This window comes from Camelina sativa, chromosome 20, assembly GCF_000633955.1.
Source record: "Camelina sativa cultivar DH55 chromosome 20, Cs, whole genome shotgun sequence".
NCBI classification, from domain to species: Eukaryota; Viridiplantae; Streptophyta; class Magnoliopsida; order Brassicales; family Brassicaceae; genus Camelina; species Camelina sativa.
Window position 1 is genome coordinate 29833269 of NC_025704.1, and position 7574 is coordinate 29840842.

The following is a 7574-nucleotide window of genomic DNA, read 5'->3' on the forward strand; positions in this document are numbered from 1 at the left end:
AGATTCATTGTCGCCGACTGCATAAGTTTCACAAGAGGAGTTAGAAGCAGCTTCGTTGGGAGATGTGTATGAGAAGATTGAAACTTTGACGGCTCAATTTGGAAAATGATGGACGAAAGCTTAGTACAGAGAAAAAGCTGAACGCAACGGTGAATTGAGTTGCAGAGATGGAACACGAATTGGATATGGGTCTTAGTTTGCTTAACTTAGAATTGGATCTGCTTTCAGACATTTAGGAAGACATTCATGAACTTCAAGGTCTTCTTCCTAAACGTTATGAAATCTTTCTTTAACTTAAAGAAATGTGATTTTAAATCTCTTTATTTATGTTTTGTCCTAATTACTCCATTAGTAAGGAGTAATGTATCACAAATCCACCAATGTTCTAACTTTAGGAAGGCATTCCAAACTTTCAAGAAGTTCTTCCTAACTTACTATTAAACTGACATCTCACATAAACTGAAGGTAAAGAATAAGAATATTTCTCACAACACTCATATCAAATCATTTCAAGAATATTAAACCATTCATATGGATCAATTCGAAGTAAGGCCTCCCAAATTAGTTCTATCAAATCTCTTTTCATGTTTTCCCCAAGGATGTGTTTCATATACATTTTTATGTTATCTTGGAATGAAAATCTTGACTTACTAGTTACACGCTCTAGTATAATACCCAAAGGTTCCGACTCTTTGTGAGGACATGTGTATAACTTGTTTTTCCTTCATGAAAACTTTTCTGAAATTCGAGAAATCATTCCTAAAACAAGAAATCATTCCTAAATATCTGAGAATCCTTCCTGAATATTTGATTCAGACCTTCTTATATGTTTACTAGTGAAAACATAGCTACCTAGGAAAATATCCCAATCTTCAATACAAAACCTTCATATATATGTTTTAAAACAAGTTTTATGGTGAAACCCATCCAAAATCCTAATAATAAATAAATATACATCATGTGAATACAAAGAATTAAACTGTAAATACTCCATACTCATTATGCACCAATTCCTTGTAAATGTCAACTGAAGCCTTTAATCTTGTATCTTATGAGTACCGCTTGCCCTTACTTCGAGTGCTTTACTAGATATGATGCAAGAGCTGAACTATCATTTGTTCGAAAAACAAAACATGTAAGTTAGCAACAACATTATGAAAAACGGTCAAGAATTGAGAAATCATGAAGATGTTTACTCAGTCCTAAAACTAGTAGCAAACTAAAGACCAACATACAACAAACAAAATAAACCATGAAGCCAAAAAAAATATTTATTGTTCTCTGATTAACAATCCTTATGTTCATCCTGAATTCCAAACTTTTTATGAATTTCATTTGAAGTTCAAGAACCCCTTCCTGAATTTTTATAAGATGAAAACTATATAGCTAAGAGCATATGTGAAAACGAAACATAGCAGAATATACTAATAAACAACAGTATGTGCAAGACCACCCTAGAAAAAAATAAAACATGATCATGAATTAAACCGAGAGAGAGAGAGAGATAGATACATTAGCATACCTTTGACTTTAGCAAGAACGAGATCACCAAACTCTACAATAATCAAAACAATTATTTTCATAAAACAGTTGTAAAATATCACATCCAAACGTAAACCCCAAATGTAATCAATGTATAATGTTTTGAATCTTGAGCAGGAGTTACCAATATCAATGATTGAAGCTCTGAGTCAAATATACACCACAAGGCACAAGCGTTTCATTGTTGATATTACAGTTTCCTATCCAATCAATTGTGGCATTGAATGTGTTGGTGTTCAAGGTTGTTTTGTCACAAAAACCTCCAAAACCCGAAATTGATAACATCTCGGTCATGTGCTTCATGGAAACTATACTAGAACATGTAATTGTATCTCCAAACGAGATGGTGATCAAGACACATACCTTAGCAGGCCAAGCATGGAAGCCTTTTGTCTTTAGCAAAAACGAAATTACCCAATCTTCAGGTCTCCAATCACCGTGTTTGTTCATTCTTCTTTCAAAGACTCCATCGTATCTAATCCAATTCACAATAAGGCAAAGCGAGGAGATCAGCGACGAGAATACGTCCATACAAACACGACTGCGAGAATACGTCCAGACAAACACGACGGCGATAACACGACTAGGTGAACTTCGAACCTGACGGCGAGAACACGGAGACAACAACAGATCGGCAATGAGAATCGATTGACGAGACATGTGGGATGGTTCAAGGTATTGGGGGAGTAAGGACTCGATTGGCTTATGAGATCATTTCATCATCACGCTTCATCGTTCTCTGATCGTCGGTGAAAATGAGATCTCAGAAGTCTTTCTCTAGAGATAAAGATGGAATTTTATTAAACAATTATTATTTTTAGTGATTTTTAGAATTAAATTAGAGTTTGTGTGCTAATTTTGGAAAATAAAAGAATATGTGCTAGGTTTGGAAGAAAAACTTAAATCTGCGCTATTTTTGTCAATTGCCCTTTATTATTTGAAGTATAATTTGGATAATGATTAATATTTGATTGCATATTTGGAAAGATTCGGGATGTTATAATAGATAAAATCGGATTTAAATATGATAATTAATGCTTTGTGGTAAATTTATGGTAGTTATTAATTATTAAGGATACAATTTAAATATAGTAATTAATGATTTGTACTAAGATTTACCCCGTGGTACACCACAAATCCATTTCTTTTATTTTTTTGTTTGTTTTATAAATCAATAACCCCGTGCATTCTGAAGAAATTAATAGTCAAATATTTATAACAAATAGATCAAAATTTTAAGTTATATTTATGAGTTAGTTTTGTTTAGTGTAAGATTAGATAATTGTATTTGACTGTTAATTGTAGGATTTAACCCACAGTTTACCACAAAATAATTTGTTCTCTACATTATCATAAATTACTAAATTTAATATATCTAATATTCTAATAATGATAATGTTAGCAAATAATGAAATGATAAATTATATGTGTAACACCAAATTAATGATAATTAAATTTATATTCATAATGATCCAAATCATTCGCACATATAATTTCATTGTGTGTTATTTTAACTTTAAATGTAAATAACTCAAATGTAAGATAATATATATCTGGAAATACTTGTTTGGTTACAAAAATCCTAAAACAATTTTTAAAATATATATCCGTTTATAAAAATTCAAATCACATCATATGCTAAAAAAAACTAAAATTTTATTAACTTTATGTATTAAACTAGATATTCACCCGCGGTACACCGCGGGACTATTTTTTAATAAAAATAAAATGTTATTTGTTTTGTAGACTATATATAACTAATATTTAATTTGTATTTTTTAAAATGTACAACCTTACAAATATATATATATATATATATACATATGTATATTAGTTAGTGTAGAAAGTATTTTGTTTGAGGTTTATTGTTATATTATAGGAACTATAACATACAATTAAATAAGTAGTGAGAAGAAAAATATTGTGTGTGTTTTTATAAAATTAATTCCTATTGTTTTGTAAAATTGGAAACTTAATATTAATTAAATTAATCATAAATTTAATACTTAATATTAAATGGAGTGTGGTTTCTATTGTTTTGGAAATTTTATTAGGATGAGAAATCTTGTTTTTCAAAACTGAAATTTAATATTAATTAATTAAATGAAAAACAAATTAATAATTAATGTTAATGGCATGGTTGTAAATAAGGTGGAACTTCAGGATTTATTTCATAAGTGTCTCCAAAAATGTATATATAGATAGTAATTCAAATAATTAAATATAAGATTAAATAAAAGTGAAAGAAGAATTCTATTTTAATATAACATATTGCTTTAAATTAGGTAGATAGATTTTAGGAAATTAATATTATCAAATAAGGAAATAATTGTGTTTGGTTGTAATGATTGTAGAGAATTTAGTTGGGACTTGTTTGGATACAAAGATAAGAGAGGATGACACAAAAATGTACTTCAAAAATGTTAAAATAGATTTTAATTAGTTTTTTTATATTATACGGGGTTGATTTAGTTAGATGGTATATGGTAGGTTTTAATTGTACCCGATTTTTATGAGATAATATATTTTAATTTTTGTTCGGCAACTGTAGTGAGTATCAGTCTGTTTGGTTTCAATCAATTTCGAATTCAATCTGTTTGGCTTTAAGTATTATACTTATCCATATTCAGTTTTCAGTGGCATTTCATTGTAATAATCTCTTATTCTATGTCTACTTATTAAAAATGCTTCCCTTTTAATAGTATAGATTTATCAACTTACTCATTTATTCATACAAATTTAATAATAAATATATACAAATTTAAATATACATATCTTATTATATAAAGTTTAATGTCAAAATTACTAATTAACAAGATCGTGACATGTGTCAATTGTATTATTCAGATATTGACACATGTCAATTTTAAATTTATAAAAATTATAAAAAATAAAAATGTAAAAATTCAAAACCTACCATAAAAACGTTTTATATAAAAGTAAAATAGAGAAAAGAAAACCTAATTTTATTTAAAATATTTAAACAGTTTTAAAATTTAGAAAAATCATTATCTTATTATATAAAGTTTGATGTCAAAAATACTAATTAACAAGATTGTGACATGTGTCAATTGTATCATTCAGTTGTTGATACGTGTCAATCCTAAATTTATTAAAAAAATTTAAAATAAAAATGTAAAGATTCAAAACTTACCATAAAAAGATTTTATATAAAATTAAAATAGAGAAAAGAAAACCTAATAAATATAAATTCAAAATCCGAAATTATAATCGTCTCATATTTTTTTCACCAGTCAAATAATTTATTTAAAAAGACTGTTATTGTTCTAGTATGTAAGATTAACGTATGTGTTTTTGTAACTATGAAAATATTAAAATAAAAAGATATATAATAGGTTATTTAATGTGTTCATAAATAAAATTTGTTAGTTGTAGTAAAGACTAAAGAGTATATTTTACAAGTAAAATACTTTTGTGTGTACAAATACATTTTTAGTGGTAATCTAGATAGTATATTTGTAAATGGATATACATTAGTGTATTATAGCAAAAAAAACAACTATTTTCTATAACTAAAAGTTTATCTCTTTACTTTTATACATTGTTTTTACATTGTTTTATGTAAGATTAACGTAAGTGTTTTTGTAACTATAAAAATATTAAAGTAAAAAGATATATAATAGGTTATTTAATGTGTTCATAAATAAAATTTGTTGGTTCTAGTAAAGACTAAAGAGTATATTTTACAAGTAAAATATTTTTGTGTGTACAAATACATTTTTAGTGGTAATATAGATAGTATATATGTAAATGGATATACATTAGTGTATTATAGCAAAAAAAACAACAACTATTTTCTATAACTAAAAGTTTATTTCTTTACTTTTATACAATGTTTTTACTTACGAAAAGAATTAAATATATATTCTTTGTTAAATTTCATTTTATTTTAATAACTTTGAACTCATCTACAACTATTTTCTTTAACTAAAAGTGTATCTATTTACCTTTTTTTTTCAACCAAACAATAAATTAAAAAGAAATTCCTTAGTTAGTTGCCCAAGCCAGATGGAAGGGGTTTATTAAAGAAACTTCAGAGATAAGAGAACGCGAACACATGCAAGATACTCCGCCTTCGTATTTGCTGCACGCATGATCTAGGAGATGAAGAATAGTAGGAAGGACTCCAGCGAGTTAAACTCATCGAGCTTGGAGAAAGACGGGCAATCTTGGACTGCACCATAGTGAGTAACTCAGCACAATCAGTCTCAAAATGTTGACAAGTGATTCCTACAGCAAGTATCCGCTCCATGGCCAACTCTTCTAACTCCAAATGCAGGGGGAGAGGCTCCGTCTTAGACACGAGGTGAAAAACATGGACATGCGAAGATGGAGATGGAGCTGACATGACCACCGTAAAAGAGAGCGTCTCTTCCGAGGCTAACTTATCGCCCAAAGCCTTAGCAATTATATCATTTGCCTTAATCTCTAAACCTTGAAAAACATATTTGTTTATGGCTTTCCAGATTGTCCATAATATTCATGGTAATTGAAGAAGTTGATCAGGATCACCCTTTTGAGAGACACCCTTCCAGAAAAAAAAATCCAAATTCGATTATACCGACTCATATGTAAAACCCTCTGACGAGACCAGAGTCGGAGATAAATCCCAAACTTCACACGAGCGAGGACATTCAAAGAAAATATGATTAATAGTCTCAACCGTAGAGTCGCACCTTTTACACCAAATGTCACATTGGATACCTCAGTGTATCTATTTACTTTTATAGATAGATTACTAAAATATTTACTTTATATTCTTTTAAATTTAATTTAATTTTTAAAAATCTAAACCCGCACATCAGGCGAGTCCTAATCTAATATGTATATATATATAATCTAGTATATATATATATATATATATAAGTGAGCACTATCACCATTTGAACCCAAGAAAAATATTCTCCTTCTCTCTCTCTCATAAACTATAAATAACAAAATGAATAACATTAAATTTTTACATATGCTATAAATAGCAAATATTAATAACTTATGAATAATATTTTTAGTTGGGCATAAAAATATGTACATAAGAAATTTAAACAAGTTTGAGTATTTAAAGTTCTAAATATCTTTTATTTAACATAAATCATATAGAAGTTTATTCATACAATTATTATTTTTGCTAATTTAATCATACAATTATTATAGTAATTATTATAGTAATAATATATAAAAATTTATTATGAACCGCAATTATTTTTTACCAATCAAAGATTATTCGACACCGCTAATTCTACATAAACTGTACTTGTTTCATAAATATATTTCTCCCGCATGAACCGCAGTTGAACCATACCGCAGTAACAAATCTTTTGTTTCTGTTTCACATGGTTTAATTTCAACGGAGTCTCTTTTAAATTAAATGGATAGGTATTGGAGCTTTAATGGTTAGACCGGGTCAAAGCGTGTCAGAGGCCATCTCTGATTTGAAGCATATAAACAATTTTTTAAAGATTTGAAGCACACAAGGATTAGGTTTGATTCACTGATTTTTTATAACACGAGGATTAGGTTTACCAACAATTTTTTTGCAGTAATTATAGTTTATAACTCATTACCGTTACAGAGACGTTGTTAAAAATCAAATGGAGCATTCGATAAAATCAGTTTTTAGATTAATTTTACTATTACGGTTTGGTCAAACATTCTTTAGCAATCTTGAATTTTTTATTAGTCTTTAAGACAACAATGTTTTTTCAATTAATAATAAAAGTGATATACAGTAATTAAAAATTTGCATCTCTTACAAAGCTTTTTAATTGTTTTGCTCATTCTCACAACAACCACAAGAAGACGATTTTGTATATTTGTTTCCAAACTGGTAAATTAATTTTGTTTCGTGGCTGTCTCTTATTATTTTCCCTTTAAAGTTTGCCATTGAAACTTCCTTTTCAGTTCGTCGCTGCTTTACTCATTCTCTAGGGTTTCAATTTTTGTTTCTTGGTTTTGTTATTAGATTCGAGTAGCTTCTGTTTCAACTCACAAAGTATCAGCCTTTTTTTCTTTTT